The sequence below is a fragment of the Lissotriton vulgaris genome, chromosome 2_2 (genome assembly GCF_964263255.1).
Source record: "Lissotriton vulgaris chromosome 2_2, aLisVul1.2, whole genome shotgun sequence".
NCBI classification, from domain to species: Eukaryota; Metazoa; Chordata; class Amphibia; order Caudata; family Salamandridae; genus Lissotriton; species Lissotriton vulgaris.
The window spans coordinates 316,801,715-316,818,991 of record NC_141688.1 but is presented as its reverse complement, the minus strand read 5'-3'; the positions used below and the strand labels follow the sequence as shown (position 1 = coordinate 316,818,991).

Sequence of the window (17,277 nt, the reverse complement as noted above, 5' to 3'; positions counted from 1 at the left end):
TTTTCGAGTCCGTACAGACCCGAGGGTAACAGTGTAGTGGAACGAATGAACCGTGACTTAAAGCAATCTTTGACAGCTCGAGTTATAGGCACTGGCAGAAACTGGTTAGCCCACCTCAATGGCGTGCAGCGTGCGCTTAATAATCTCCCTAGAAGGTCTCTGGGTGGGCGGACCCCGTACGAAATGCTCTTTGGTATCAAGATGTACGTCCCTGACCTCGACGGTCTAGACTGCAAGGCCTCATCCATTTTCCAAACAACATGCTTTGGATTGGCTACTTCTAAAAAATTAAATACACCAATCATCCCCGATTTGGAAGAATATTCAGGTTGGGGTAATTATACTGAATTGTCCATTCATGAGTTGCAAGCTCTATTGCACAATTCATCCTTTAACGTTTCCAGTTTGGATTCCAAGGGTTGGCTGATGTGGCATAGGAGTGCTGATTCTTGCCAACGTCGTTTTCTGGGTTTGGCTGAAGGGTTCACAGAAGTCAGACCTGATCCCCGTTTTGAAGATGATTATACTGTCACCACTTACTCTGTGGGGAAACTGTGTCAGAATTGGTTACAACATTCCACGTTAGCTGCAGTTAAACTACATCTGTCTCAATTAACTGAAAATGTGGATTTAAATGATTTTATAAAAGGCCCGGCTAAGGGTAGATCTAAACGGTGGATTTATGCAGTTTACAATGAAATTTGGAAAGTTTCTCAAATTGAGGGTGCAAAGCGCCTAAGGGCAATTGACCAAGCAAATTTAGAAAAAGTACTTGCAGTTGTCGATAACAGTATTAACATGCTTTCTTCCCGAGTTTACACGTTGAACAATATTGTGTCTTCTGTTGTTGACATTGTGCATGATGAAGTGTCCGTATTGTATCATGGTCGAAATCAATTGCGTTCTGTCATGCAGTTTGCTTGGACACTACAGACTCTGAAGGCTGGTCGAGTGCCTTGGAGTTATATGAACGTCTCAAAGTTATTTGCCCCATTTAATTTGACTGACAAGCAGCGCATGCTTTCCATGCGAGATGCATCATTTTCTATGTTACACATTGAAAAATTAGAATCTTTGCCCTTTTCTGTAGCTGAGGCAGCTACTGCTACATGGCTTATCCATGGTATTATTACTTTATCATTTGCTCTGTATAAATTTACAAATTGTATGCGATATATTGCTATAGGGCGATATGAACCATTAGGCAGTGCTTTCCTCCATGAGACATGGTCTTTACCATACACATACAGATGTCTAAAAGAGGGGAAGGAAGTGAATCTGAATGGTGAAGAATGCACACAGTCGCCTGACCGTTCACTGATATGCAGGCACATCCAGTTGCATGGTTCTTGTAATCAGGAAAGGCCTAATTTAGCGTGTGTTTTAAAAGGCACACCGGTTCCTGCAATAGTTCCCACATTCACTTTATTGTCTAACGGTAGTTATTTACTTTTGAATAACGAGGTGTGTTGTGGGTTAATGGTCGGTATCGCCTATGTGGTTACTGTATCAGAACGTGTGGTGTGTTGCAAGAACATGTTATATCCACCCACGCATGGGAATTCAGATGTTTCCATTTGGCCGCGAATCCCAACCTTGAGAGCGGAGTTCAGCGGTTTGAGCTGAATAAGAGCCCTTTTGTCTCAGAAAGAAGTGGCCCTGAGCTCGGCCCGTGAAACTTATGTCCTTCACATAGCTAACACACGCACAGAGGTGCAGGCACTTTTAAATACTGACTTTCCGTTTCATTTCTGCGAGCTGGTTCATCAGATCTTTAATGCCTCCTCCACGTCTGGAATCGCACATTTTTTAAAATTGGTTAGCAGTGGTCCGGTGACTACGTTTGAAAAAGTATTTGGTATTATCCCTGCGTTCTTTCATTCTATATTCGCAAGTTTGTTTGGCGGATTCCCTGTTTTGCTGGCTTTGGCTGCAGGCGTTTTGGTGATATTTTGCTTTATAAAACATGGATGCCCATCCTGCACAAGGAGCCGCTCAGCCCCTTCTAACACTGTTTCGCAACCGGATGCTTGATTACTATGGCACCTTACCGCTTGCGAGTTTAAGCACGGCTTTTGGATTGTCGTTTCGATTTTCCTTTTTCACATGTGTCCAGCCTGTGTTTCATTGCCTGAGCTGTGATTTCGACTGGGCCATTGATTTGTGTCTCTGCTTGACGACTTCTCCTGACGTCGATTTTGATCAGCTGATGAGCCCCGTAGTTGCTCACGAGTTGGTTTGTTCTGGCGAAAGGGTTATGGCCGTGGCAGCGATGCATGGACTAATGGGTCAGTGGGACATATCCGCAGCGGCGCATGACTTTCTGGCACATAGCGTTCTCGAGAACCCACTGAGTTGTCCTCTGATGTTGCTAGAGGATTCGGTGCTGGAGGAGCACGTATGTTCTTTCCCATTGCTTAATTGGATGGCTGAACTGTTTTCGGATGATGATAGTGATTTCATGTTGGAAGCTGTGGCTACCTATTTTGCATATTCTATCCACCCATGAGTGGCTTTGGAGACTTTCATTATTATGGCACGTGACTTTTTAGTAATTCTGAATGGTGCCTTTTCTGTTACGAACATTCGACTTTTATATGTTCTGGGCCTATGATTTTATAGATGGCCTCAAGTTCTAATTTTTTTATATTTTTGTGTGGCCACTATAGGCATTCATACATATTTTGTATTATTAAAACTTATATACATTTACATACATTTATCTTGGCTCAATATTAATGAACTCTGATTTCATGTTTTGCCTTTCTTATAGTATTGGCTTGTTTTTTTTCCTTTTTTAACCGTCCTCGGATCATTGGGGGGGTGTCATATGGTTACTGCGTTTCTATATATTGTGTTAAGTTAGCATGAGTTTATTAAATGTTTAAACAACATATTTTCCTTCGGCTTCAGTTTGCACACGACACCTAATTGTTATTGTAGCTTTCAACCTAGACGAAAGATGTGATTTATTTAAGAATAATATGTTATTGCTCTGATATCAGTCGTGCTTGGTACAACTGTCTGCACACTGAGAACTGCACCCTCTAAGAATAACCTAACACAAGGTTGCTGAGAGCGTGATCCTCGCACCACATTAGACATAACACAAATAATGTTGCTGCCAACATTGGGCTCTACGCGGGTTTAAGATAGAGTTACAGGGAATGAATCAACACACTTGATGCTTCGCATGCAGAGAGCTGGTAGCTGTTGATGTGATCTGCTCCTACTGACCATTAGAGGTATGGGCCCGCCCTGCTAAAAACCCAAATGAGACCTTCTTAGATATAATATAATATGCTAAATAGGGTGTGCGAAATATAGGTGATACAAACTTTATATAGATTTTGCATTATAATATGCTATCACCGTTCGCTTACTATGGACTAGTGACTATGCTGCTAACTCTGATTTTTATCATATGTATGTTGATATTATATAAGATACTGCGTTTGAGAACCTTGCATTGAGAAATAAATATTTCAAACTTGCACGTGTGTTCTTTGACTCTCAGTTTTTGTTTGAAATGATTATATAGCGAAAGAGTGTTCATGTGTTCCACGATACCTGAGGTACCCTAAATTCATGTTCTGGATTGTCTAAGTCATTGGGAAGTTGTTAGTACCAATGAGACACTGTAGCTAGCTTGGTAAGGGGATTTCTGATACCAAGGTGAGTTTTGGGACACCCTAACTCACCCAGGTTCTAGATCTCTGTGCACAGTTCTGTGGGAGAACGGAAACCCTGCTATAAGAGGTCCTCTAAATCATACTGGAATCCGGGAACCCCACCGAGTATTTACTGGAAGTGGAAGACTCCCAGTCTACGCAAAGCCTAAGATGTAAACCTCAAAACAAGACACAAAAATGCATCAAACAATACATAAATATTGTAAACATTTCTTTAATCCACAATCAAATGCATAAGATTTGAAATTTTAATTGGGAAAGTTAGAATTTTTTTTTAAATTCGGCTTTTAATTCTTAAAGAGGAAGAGGTATGCTAAACTCTCGAAAATCACTCAGCCTTTTTTTTTTCGGGCCCTAAAGCTTGCTCTTTGTCCGCGCTTCAAGTCAGTCAATCAATCAATCAGTGGTTTATAGAGCACGCTACTCACCCGTGAGGTTCTTAAGGCGCTGGGGGGAAGCAGCTTTGGGTCAGCCGAAGAGCCAGGTCATAGTGCAAGTGAGGCCATACATCATCTATACTATATTCTGTTCGCTTTACTTGCGCTGCGCTAATGAATCAAGCTAAGGATACTATGTTACTGGGTACTTGTAAAGCGCAAGGTTACTCCATGGAGTGTCCCATCGCTGAGAAAGAGAGCCAGTGACAGAGCAGTACAGGCATCCCCAGGACAACTGACTTATTGTGAAAAAAGCCAAGTTTTTAATCCGCGTCTAAAACTGAGCAGATCCTGCACCTGACGTAAGGCTGGCGGCAGGCTATTGCAGAGGTGATTGGCTACCACCTGAAAGAAACGACCGCCCAGACAAGAGCGGGAGAACCTAGGATTCAGCGAGAGCTGCTGGTTGGAAGACCTCAGACTTCTGGATGGAACATACCGCTGGCATCTGTTTCTCAGCTAAAAGGCCCATATATCATGAAAGGCCTTATAAGCCAGCACCAAGGCTTTGAAATGTGTCCTCTTTCATACAGAATGCCAGTGCAAGAACCTCAGGTAAGGGGTCATGTGTGTCCTAACGTCCACCATGAATATGGCTCTTGCGGCAGCGTTTTGCACCACCTGTAGACGGGCAAGAAGATAGTCAGGAAGGCCAACATACAGAACATTAACATAATCAAGGCGGACAAAATCAATGCTTGGATTACTGTTTTCCTATGGGAAACCGGGAGTAGTGGGAGGAAATTTCTCAATATTCTCAGTAGGCCAAAGCATGTGCCCGCCACAGCCTGGACCTGAGACTTCATGGACATGTCCGTGACCATTTTCACCCCGAGGTTCTTAACAGTTGTGGCTAGGTTTGCAGAGGGGCATATTCTGTGGCCACCACTTGCGCCATTCCTCCCCCGGATTGTGACCAAAAAAGATAATTTCAAATTTTTCGGAGTTACACAGCAGTTGATTCTGTTTAAACCACTTGAATACTGCTGACAGGCAGGTGTTTATCTCATTCCCATTCAGGGCCTCATTCTTACCGCATGTGAACAGTAATTGTGTATCATCGGCGTAAGATATAACTTTAGCGCAGTGTTGTTCTGCCAGAGGCGCCAGGGGGGCCATGAACAAATTAAACAGAGTGGGGCTTAAGATAGAACCTTGTGGAACACCTACTTTAAGCGGCGAGATAGGGGCCAAAAAAGGGGGAGATCAAACTGTTTGCTGACAGTTTCCCAGGTAAGATGTACGCCTTCAAACCTCCAATTTCAAAATTCCTGCACATTTAGAGAATGTTTAAAGTTTGAAACTTTCAAGTTTTGCTTTTTTATTTGCATATACTTCATTTATCTTATTTATTATTTACGTATTTGTGGTCCCTCTGAATAGGCCGACCCTAGCTCGTCTAACATGTATTAACCCCTTCGATGCTCATGACGAGCTCAGCTTGTCATGAGGTACACTGCTCGAGTGCTCATGACAAGCTCAGCTCGTCATGACTGCGGCCGTTTTCATTATGGCCCAGCACAGGAGAAGGATATCATCATCAGGGATGGTGTTAAGCCAGTCATTCCTAGTGCTTGTGTCCAGATCCAGATCTTGGAGGCAGAGGTATCATTTAATTCAATTTTTTTCTCTGCAGTTCCCTCTGAAGCGGTCTCTGGAGTACGTGAGGAAGTCCCTCCTGAAAACGCTGAAGTTGGTGAAAGAAGAAAACTGGTGCAGCTGAAGCATATGCACCCCTTGTTGGTGTAGTAAACTGGTTTTACCGGTCTACGTTTGTAATGCTTCCATGACCTTGAAAACAAAATTAAAAAGGGCACCGACGTAACCATCATGGTGTCTACCTATGGGGCCAATAAGTGTTCCCCATCAAAAGGGATGTGCTATGAACTTCAGAATGATATCCTGGCACCTATTAATGGCCAATGTTGTCGGTTTCTAGTTCTAAATCAAATATAACATAATTAACATGTGTATTTGTAAAGCGCACGTTCACCCCAAACGAGGTATCTTGGCGCTGAATAACAGATGTTTATTGTTACCCAGCTCAATGGTACTCATTTTATCGACCTCAGATGGATGAAAGTCTGATTGGACCCGCCTGGATTTGAACCTGTGACCATGAGGTCGAACACAGGCCCCTGCAAGGATTTGCTATGAACTTCAGAAGGATATCCTGGCACCTATTAATGACCGATGTCATCGGTTTCTAGTTCTAAATCAACATATGCTTTGGTGGGTGCAAAGAAATCTTCAACAAGAATGTTAAAGGTTGAAAAGGAGTTTCTGTCACGGAGTGCGTCGTCGTCAATGTACCAATGGTCGAGTTAGTTATAGCCATTAAAGATGTGGCCATTTATGGAGACTTCCTGCTCGCGATGACAATAAAGCCTTTCTCACCTGCAAAGGAATTTCGACAAACATGCAGAAAGATTCTAACTTTTCTATAATTTCCTAAAGAGTGGAAAATAAACGTGTTGCTATAAATATCTCCTTTCTGCTTGTCACTCTGAGTTCGAAAAACAGCAAATGAAAGAAAAGCGATGCTTTGTTTTTCTTTAAACAGCTGCTTTAATTATGCTCCGTGACCTGATCTGCTTTTCCCCTGAGCCACTGGCTGTGTCAGCAGGCACTGCAACAACATAACTCAACTGTAACAAGCTAATACATTTGAGTTCTGGCATCATACCTTTATATAAGGCAACTGGGTGAGTTTTACACAAGGATTGAAGAACCCCATTAATTATTATCATTGTAAATGTTAAGCAGGCAGAAGAAAACTGTAGATTGGGCGAAATAAAGTCCAGGAGGATGAAATCATGGCTAAAAAAAGTAACCAATCTAAGATTAACAAAAGGTTAAATCAGAGCCCTACTCAGGGACTACCTCAAACATGATGTGCAGTAGAGTCTGAGGTATGCTGGCCTCAGATGGGGGAGAGGAAGAGCTCAGCACTTCCACCTCATTGGGTGAAGTTTGGGATATTTCAAATGAGGGCGATGTGCTACTAAACAAACACTGCTGTTGAGGCCCATGGCTATTTTAACATGGTTTACTGGCATTTAAAGCTACTAGAGATTCCCAGCATGACGAAAGGGAGTGATTCAGAGATGTGAATATCTAAAGATGCACTGCTAGAGAACATTTGTATATAAAACTGGATGTGTGTTTATTTGCGAATTGAAACATTGTGACTGAACAACGCTTAAACCAGAGGAAGAGATCAAATATTGCAAAATGTTCTGAATGAAAATATACTTGGTTTTATTCAATCTGAAAATTTTTAAAAACAGCATCAAACGGACAGTGAAGAACACACACATAAATACTAAGCCTACTATACTAATTTTTAAAATAAAATGAAAGGAAAATGCTACTTGCCAGTATGCATCTGTTCTTGGCATGTAGAGCTGCAGAATCCTACATTTAGCAATAGATCGCCACCTGGTGTAGGGCTCAGATGATTGCAGGTTGTTGTCTTCTTGGAAGAAGTCTTTTGTAGTCACGAGATAGGTGACTCCTCCCTTGGACAATACTGCGCATGGTCATCGACTCCATCCTCAGATTGTTTTTCGCCATGATGGGAAATGATGGAGTTAGTAGAAGTAAAGAGAAAAGGATGTCCACGCGTGTGCATCTAAGTAAGATGAGTACTGGAACGGATACAAGTCCCGGGGAGGCGGGAGGGCATGTAGGATTCTGCAGCTCTACATGCCAAGAACAGATGCATACCGGTAAGTAGCATTTTCCGTTCGAGGCATATGAGCTGCAGATCCTACAATTAGCAACGATTGTGCAGCAGTGTCTCCCCTAGCGGTGGTCGCTTGTATTCGTTGCAGCATACTGAAAAAGTGTTTTAAGGACAGCTTGGCCTACTGCAGCTTGCTGCTTGGCTTGCACATTAAAACAATAGTGTTTAGTGAAGGTGTGTATTGTAGACCATGTTCCTGCCTTGCATATATCCTCTAATGGTATGTTTCCTAAGAAAGCCATAGAGGCTCCTAGTTTGCGAGTGGAGTGTGCTCTAGGAGAAACTGTTAGTGTAGGTTTAGCCTTGTGATAGCATATTTGAATATACTTAACAATCCATCTAGCAATACCTCCTTTAGAGATAGGATTGCCTTTGTGTGGGGGAGAAAAGGATAAAAATAGTTATTTTGTTTTTCTGAATGATTTAGTCCTGTCTGTGTAATATAGTAGAGCTCTTCTAACATCTAGGGTGTGCAAAGCTCTTTCTGCAACAGAGTCTGGTTTTTGAAAAAACACTGGTAACTCTACTGATTAGTTTAGGTGAAAAGGAGTAATCACTTTTGGTAGGAATTTTGGATTGGGTCTAAGAATCACTTTGTTAGGATGTATTTAAAAAATTGTTCTTCTGTTGTGAATGCTTGGATTTCACTAACTCTTCTGAGAGAGGTAATGGCAACAAGGAAAGCAGTTTTCCATGTTAGAAATTGCAGTTCACATTTATGTAACGGTTCAAAAGGGGGTCCCATGAGTCTTGTAAGGACCACATTTAGGTTCCATACTGGAGCAGGTGGTGACCTGGGTGGGATTATTCTTTTTAATCCTTCCATAAATGCTTTTATTGCAGGTACTCTCAATAGAGATAGATGTTGTCTATTTTGTAAGTACGCTGCAATAGCTGCTAGATGCAGGCGTATGGAAGAGTAAGCCAAATTGGACCTTTGTAAATGTAGAAGGTAGCAAATGATATTTTGGATGGAAACGTCCAAAGAATCAATGTGATTGTTGTTACAGTATATTGTAAATCGTTTCCACTTAGCAGCATAGCATGCTATGGTAGTGGGTCTTCTAGCTTCTTTAATTATATTTATACAGTCTGGTGGTAGGTTTAAGTAACCAAACTCTAGGACTTCAGGAGCCAGATCGCCAAATTCAGTTGGCTTGGTTCTGGGTGTCTTATTTCTCCATGGTTCTGTGTTAACAGGGATGGCGTGAGCTGTAATTTCTGATGTGGAACCATTGAGAGATCTAGTAGCGTGGTGAACCACGGTTGACGTGCCCATGTAGGGGCCACTAATATCAGTTTGAGGGACTGTTGTCTGAGCTTGCGTACCACTAGTGGAATGAGTGGGAGAGGTGGAAAAGCGTACGCAAATCTGCCTGACCAATTCATCCATATTGCATTCCCCTCCGACCGTGGGTGTGGAAACCTGGCGGCGAAGGTTGGGCATTTTGAGTTCTCGTGGGTGGCAAACAGGTCTATTTGTGGATGCCCCCACATTTGAAAGAATGGTTGAAGTACTTGTGGGTACAACTCCCATTCGTGAATCTGTTGTGATTGACGACTTAACAGATCTGCTATCTGGTTGTGGATCCCTGGAAGGTGTTCTACTGTCAGATGTATGTTTTGAGGGATGGCCCATCTCCAAATGCTCTCTGCAAGTTGGGACAGTTGCAGAGAGTGTCCCCCCCTGTTTTTGTATGTAGTACATGGCTGTCATATTGTTAGTTCGAACTAGGACAGCTTTGTTTTGGATTTGTACTTGAAAAGTTTTGAGTGCTACGAAAATTGCTAGCAGCTCTAAGTGGTTGATGTGGAACTGTTTCTGTTGATTGTTCCACTGACCTTGTGTGGTATAATGCAGGAGATGGGCTCCCCATCCTGTGAGGGATGAGTCTGTTGTGAGCACTACCTGTGGAACAGGTTCTAGGAACGGCCGTCCCTTTGTTAAATTTTTGGTGTTCCACCATTGCAGAGAGCGATATGTACGGCTGTCCACCAACATCAGGTCTGTGAGCTGACCTTGAGCATGATTCCACTGTTGTGCTAGGCATTCCTGTAGTGGACGCATTTGCAGTCTTGCGTGGGGAACTATGAAGATGCAAGATGCCATCATCCCTATTAGTTTCATGAACACTGGTTTGTAGAGAGTGCTGGCATTGAAAAAGGGAGATTAAGTTCTGAATACTTTGAATCCTGGCTTGACTGGGATAGGCTTGAGCTACTGATGTGTTTATAGTAGCTCCTAGATATTGATGAACGTGCGAAGGCTCTAGGTGCGGCTTGGTGTAGTTTATCGTAAACCCTAAGTCGTGCAGTGTTTGAATTTTTGCTTTGTGTGTTGTGCACACTGGTTGTACGATCTTGCTTTTATGAGCCAGACGTCCAGGTAGGGGAAGACATGCATTTGTTGTCTTCTGAGATGTGCTGCCACTACTGCTAAGCACTTTGTGAACACTCGTGGTGCTGTTGTAACCCCGAATGGAAGGACTTTGAACTGATAGTGTGGTCCTTGTATGACAAACCTTAAATACTTCCTGTGCGCAGGATGTATCGGAATGTGAAAATATGCGTCCTTTAGATCTAGTGTGGACAGACAATCTCCCTGTTGTAGTAATGGGAGTACCTGTTGTAAAGTGATCATGTGAAAATGATCTGATTGAATGTATGTGAAAATGATCTGATTGAATGTAGTGATTGAGTGGCCTGAGGTCGAGAATTGGTCTTAAGGTCCCGTCCTTCTTTGGAATTAGGAAGTACAGAGAGTAGACTCCTGTTCCTTGTTCTTCTAATGGAACTACCTGAATAGCATCTTTTTGTAGGAGTGCAAGAACCTCCTGTTGAAGCAGTTATGTGTTCTGCAGACATTGGACGCTGCCTGTGTGGTATGTTGGGGGGGGGTTGCTGTGAGTTCTAGGCAGTAGCCATGTTGGATAATTTGTCTTACCCACCTGTCTGTTGTGATGGAGTTCCAGACAGGTAGGAACTGTGAAAGTCTGCCCCCCACAGGAGTGGAATGCTGTAGGGGAGGCAGAGGGAAGTGATTGTTTAGGAGCGGTTGTTGTTACTACCTCTACCTCTTCCCTTGTTCTTATTGCCTCTATATCCTCCTCTAAAAAATCCTCTATTAGAGGAAGTCTGCGTGTGTGTTTTAAAAGATGATGTTGTGTCTGCGCCGGTCTGCTTGGAGCCTCCTCTATAAGAGGAGCGTCGAAAGGAACCTCTAGCTTGGGTGTATTTTAACGCCCCCATAGACTTAGCTGTGTCTGTGTCTTTCTTCATCTTTTCTAATGTATTATCTACCTCCGGCCCGAACAATTGGTTCTGATTAAAGGGCTGGTTTAAAATGGTAGTTTGTACCTCTGGTTTAAAACCTGAGATGCGTAACCATGCGTGACGCCTGAGAATTACACTAGTGTTCACTGCTCTGGAGGCTGTGTCAGCTACATCTAGTGCACATTTAATTGAGGCATTTGAAATTAATTTGCCTTCTTGTAAAAGTTCTGCTGCTAGATCTTTGTGTTGATCTGGTAGGTGTTCCATTAACTTTTCTAGTTGATCATAATGAGCCCTGTTGTAGCGTGAGAGCAAAGCCTGTGTGTTTGCTATGCGCCATATGTTTGTTGCTTGTGCAGCAATTCGTTTTCCTGACGCATCAATAATTTTGGGCTCTTTGTCAGGCGGGGGTGTGTCCCCCGAAGTTTGAGAATTGGCCCTTTTGCGCGCATTAGACACTACCAAGGAGTCTAATGGCAGATGACCCTTAATGTATACTGGATCAGCTGGTGCTGGCCTATACTTTTTCTCTATTCTAGGATGTAACACCCTACACCTTACTGGATCTTTAAAAATCTCTGGAGCATGTTTAATGACTCCCTTAATCATTGGTAATATTTGGGTAGACCTATGTGACTGTTCGAAAGTGTCTAACAAGAAGTCCTCCTCAATGTCATCAGAGAGCATGGGAACCCCACGGTAAAGTGCAGCTCTGTTTAACAAATGGTTAAAACCAATACTGTCTTCTGTAGGGGAAGGTTTTGTTGGGTAGTACTGAGGATCAGGGATGTCTGGTGCATTATTTAGTGAAAAATTATATGCATCCTCATCATCCTTAGGGTATTCTGCGTTAACATCCTCATCTAAAGGGTATGTATGTGGTTCTGTAACATCATTACCCCCACCCAAATCATACTCCTCAGCAGTGTGGTGTGATGATGCAGGAGAGTGAATAGGAGTAGTTATAGGTTCTACATATGGAGTAACAGGAGAGGAAGAAGGTGAAGGAGAGGAAGGGTGCATTGAGAAGTTGCACAGTCCTTTTTTGCAGGGACCACAGGTGTAAGTGGTGTGTCTGCTGGTCTCTTCTTATTAGGGATTGCTTCCACATGTCCAGTTTTTGGATTAATCCGGACTCTTTTCTGTCTAGGATCTGGTCTAAACAGTTCTTCCTCTTCTATAATCTTCTTCAGCGTCGATTTTTTCGGAGCTGATAGAGGTTGTTTAGTACTTTTTGCCTTATGAGGAGTAGTTGAGTCTTTTGGCAATGTTTTCGGTGCCGAATGTTGTTTAGCCTTATCTGGGTTCTTCGGTACCGGTATTAGAGGTTTCAGCGTGGATACAGGTTTTGTTGGGCCTGTGGCGCCGAAAACTGGCTTCCCCTCTTTGTTTTTTGAACCGGAAGGTTCCGGAGTCAAAGCTTTCGGGTTTGGTACAGTTTTTGTCTTTGGCGCCGATGGTACTGGTGCCGAAGTATCTTTGTCTTTGGGCGCCGAAGTGTTTTTTATATTTGGTGCCGAAGGATGTTTCGATGCCAACGGAGGAGGTGTAACTGGTACATGGTGTTTCTTCGGTGCTGAGGCACCGGAAGGCATATTGTCTTTCCTCGGAGCCGGGCCCGAAGGCGGGGCGTTAGAGGGTAAATGTCGGTCTCGACTGGGCCCCATGGGCGGAGTGCTGACCGTTGCCTTCTGTTTGGGTAATGTCTATCGTGCAGGGGCAGATGTACTCACGGGTTGTCGAGACTGGATCGAATCGTCCGAATCCTCTGCATCGATATGATCTGTAGATCAGGCGAGTCCTCCTCTGCGCCGAGTGGAGCCTCGTCCTTGGAGATATATTCGATTGGATATTCGTCCTCAGAGACGTCTTCTTCGACGATCTCCTCTTCAAAGATGGCCTCCGGTGCTGATGCTGATCTTCTCATTTCGTGTCGACGGGCCCTCCGATCTCGAATTGTTTTCTTCGATCGGAAGGAAGCACAGGCTGTGCAGATCGACTCGTCGTGTTCTGGCGAGAGACAGAGGTTGCAAACCTCGTAATGGTCGCTATGAGGGAATTTTGCTCGACATACCGTGCATCTCTTGAATGGAGTTCTTTCCATGAGGCGTAGGCCGCACGGCGCGGATGGGCCCAACGGCCCGCGTCGACGCACCGGAATGTAGCTGGTGATGTCAAAAGTCTATTCGATGTCGAAAGAAGTTTGTTTGAAGTTTCTCGCTTCGAAAGAGTAGAGAAAGTCTTTTTCTAGCCGGAGCGGAAAACTTTCATCCGAACCCAGTGGCAAAAAAAACAATCTGAGGATGGAGTGATGACCATGCGCAGTATTGTCCAAGGGAGGAGTCACCTATCTCGTGACTACAAAAGACTTCTTCCAAGAAGACAACAACCTGCAATCATCCGAGCCAAGCACCAGGTGGCGATCTATTGCTAAATGTAGGATCTGCAGCCTATATGCCTCGAACAAATAATTTACAGCGACGATTAGAGTACATATTGTTAATATTTAAGAGTGTGCTTTAGGTTAGTGTCTGGACACACAGGTTCTAATTGTTAGACTCCAGAGCATTCCCAGTGACAGCTTGATGGGACAAATCTTCATTCAGGGACTCGTCATAGATTAAACAATACTCCATCGTTCAGCATCCCCCACAAGACCAGGACAGTAATCCTGTGTGTAAAAGCGTGACATCATACACAAGAGTGAAACTGATAGGGCATTCCAAACAGCGTACACTTTCACACCTTTTTTGGATCTCCGGTCCACATCAACGAGTGCCGACTCTCAGGCTGCAGCGAACCTCACATACAAAGGCGCTCAAAGGTTCACGCAAGGCTGGAAGGGCACCTAATCTGAAAGCAAGTATTTCAATTCAATTCAATTCAAGTTAATTTATATAGCGCGCTACATACCCAGAGGGTCTCAAGGCGCTTGGAGAAGGGTGGGGAATTACTTGTCGAATATCCAGGTTTTAAGTTGCTTTCTGAATGTTAGGTGGTTCTGAGTGAGGCGAAGGTGTGTGGGAAGTGAGTTCCAGGTTTTGGCTGCCAAGTAGGAGAAGGATCTTCCTCCCATGGTGGTTTTGTTGTTCCGAGGTATAGCAGCAAGGGCTTGGTGGGAGGAGCGTAGCTGGCGGGAGGGGGTGTAGAAGGAAAGTCGTGTGTTGAGGCATTCTGGTCCAAGATCATAAATTGCTTTGTCTGCGTGGGTTAGGAGGCGGAATGTTATCCTCTTATTGACGGGGAGCCAGTGGAGGTTTTTCAGGTGATCAGAAATGTGGTCTTTACGCGGAATGTCTAGTATGAGTCTGGCTGATGCGTTCTGGATGCGTTGGAGTTTTTTCTGAAGTTTTGCGGTGGTGCCGGCGTATAGGGTGTTTCCGTAGTCCAAGCGGCTTGTAACCAGTGCGTGGGTGACCGTTTTCTAGTTTCGGTGGGGATCCAGCGAAATGTTTTTTTGAGCATGCGAAGGATGTTGAAGCAAGATGATGAAACGGCGTTGACCTGTTTGGTCATCGAGAGTGAGGAGTCAAGAATGACGCCCAGGTTCCGTGCGTGGTCCGTCGGGATGGGTGCTTTTCCAAGGGACTCTGGCCACCACGAGTCGTCCCAGGCGGAGGGGGAGGTGCCTAGGATAAGGACTTCAGTTTTGTCGGAATTCAGTTTCAGGCGGCTGTGCTTCATCCACTCGGCTACTTCTTTCATTCCTTTATGTAAGTTTGTTTTGGCGGTGTTAGGGTCTTTGGTGAGTGAGAGGATCAGTTGAGTGTCATCAGCGTAGGAGATGATGTTGAGGTTGTGTTGGCGTGCGATGGCCGCGAGGGGGCTCATGTATATGTTGAAGAGGGTGGGGCTGAGTGACGATCCTTGTGGCACGCCGCAGATGACTTCAGTGGCCTCTGACTTGAATGGTGGGAGGCGGATTCTCTGGGTTCTTCCGGCGATGAACGAGGTGATCCATTCCAGTGCTTTTCCTTGGATTCCGATGTTTCTGAGGCGTTGTAACAGGGTGCTACGACAGACTGTGTCGAAGGCTGCGGTGAGGTCGAGGAGGATGAGGGCGACTGTGTCTCCATTGTCCAGTAGAGTTCGAATGTCGTCTGTTGCTGCGATGAGTGCGGTCTCAGTACTGTCTTTGGCTCGGAAGCCAGATTGTGAAGAGTCTAGGGATTTGTTGGTTTCGAGGAAGGCGGCGAGCTGGTTGTTGACAGCCTTCTCGATGACTTTGGCTGGGAATGGAAGGAGCGAGATGGGCCGGTAGTTTTTGAGTTCGGTGGGGTCAGCTGTGAGTTTTTTCAGAAGGGCGCTGAGTTCGGCGTGTTTCCAGATTTCCGGGAAGGTGGCGGAGTTAAAGGAGCAATTGATGACATCTCTGAGGTGGGGTGCAATGATGGAGTCAGCTTTGTTGAAGATGTGGTGAGGGCATGGATCTGTGGGGGATCCTGAGTGGATGGAGTTCATTAGGCGAATGGTGTCCTCTGTGGAGATTGGGTTCCAGTCATTAAGGATGTTCAAGGGGGGTGAGGGTACGTCAGAAGTTGGGGTGGGCTGGTCTCCGGGTTGGTTGTCGAAGCTGTTGTGGATGTCTGCGATTTTGTCGTGGAAGAACGAAGCTAGGGAGTCGCAAAGGGCTTGAGAGGGAGTGATGTCGTTGGAGTTGGCAGTGGGGTTGGTAAACTCTTTGACGAGCCTTTCTCAAGGGAGCGACAGAGTTTCTTGGATTTCTTAAGATCATCGTTGAACCAGGGGGCGTTTTTTCTGCCTAGTTTGATTTGACGTTTTTTCAGGGGTGCAAGGTTGTCGGCGCTGTTGGTTAGCCATTGAGTGAGGTTAATGGCTGCTTGGTTGGGGTTCGAAGAGTGGGCAGGGGGGTTTTGAAGAAGTGATGAGGAGATCTGGTCGATGGTGATTTTGTTCCAGTTTCTTCGCAGAGTAGGTTGAGGATGGTTGTGGGTTGTGGTCTTATTGTAAATAAAGTGAACGCAGCTGTGGTCCGTCCAATGGAGAGCTGTGGTGTTGCTGAAGGAGATATGTTTGCTGGAGGTGAAGATAGGGTCGAGTGTGTGACCTGCGTAGTGAGTGGGGGTATTAACAAGTTGTTTGAGTCCGAGGTTGGCGAGGTTGTCCAGAAGGGTGGTGGTGTTGCTGTTGTTGCTCTTTTCCAGGTGAAAATTGAGGTCTCCCAGTAGAATGTAGTCCTCGGAGGGGAGGGTGTGTGGGGTGATAAAGTCAGTGATTTCTTCACTGAATTGTGCACGGGGTCCTGGTGGCCTGTAGAGGAGGGTGCCTCCGAGTGTGGTCTTGGGGTCGGTGTGGATCTGGAAGTGAAGGTGTTCGGCGCTAGCGAGGTTTACGTCTGAGCTGGTTGAGATGCGGATGGAATTCTTGTGGACGATAGCGATGCCTCCTCCTGTTTGCTTGGTGCGGTCTTTTCGGATGATCTTGGAGCCTTCCGGGATGGCAATGGTGATGTCTGGGGCAGAGGAGGCGTTCATCCATGTTTCTGTTAGGAAGGCGACGTCCGGAGAGATGGTGTCTAGTAGATTCCAGAGGTCGATGGCGTGTTTGTGGACCGAGCGAGTGTTGAGCAGGATGCATTTTAGGTGGTTGGTGTCAGAGCTCTGTTTGGTGTTCGTGGATGAGGAGTAGGTCTTGGTGCCGTCAAACTTGCAGGAGTTGCATGTGAAGGGTCCATGGGTGTGTCCGGGGGCAGCTTGGGCGCAGTTGGGGAGTCGGCCTGGGTTAAGGGCTAGGAGGGTGGAAGCGGCGTAAGTAATGCGGGTGGGACGGGGGCCAGGGGGTCTGGCGCTGGGCGCGGGCTTGGCGGGGACGGGCGTAGACGGGCTTACCTTTGGCGCACCTTCGGCGCGGACGCAGCGCGTGGACGCTGCGCGTGTGTCCATCTGTCATAAATGGAGAGTGGGTGGGGGCGGAGCGTGGGAGGGGCATCTGGGAGGCGGGAGCGAGGTGCTGGGAGGGTCTGGGACGGGTAAACAAACCAAACAAAATGGCAGAAACAATAAACAATACTACGAGGGTCCCCCAGTAGAGGAGCTATTACAGCAGTGAAGCGCTATGGCACAAATTAAGAGTGAAAATCAGTGGCGAGCGTTCTAAGTGCAACACG

The 17,277-nt window shown here is 45.3% G+C and overlaps 1 protein-coding gene across 9 annotated transcripts in view; it reads right to left on the bottom strand.

The window, feature by feature from the left end:
• ATG13 (autophagy related 13) overlaps window positions 1-17,277 on the bottom strand; it is a 391,361-nt gene that overhangs the window by 127,370 nt on the left and 246,714 nt on the right. The gene's annotated exons all lie outside the window — the stretch shown is intronic.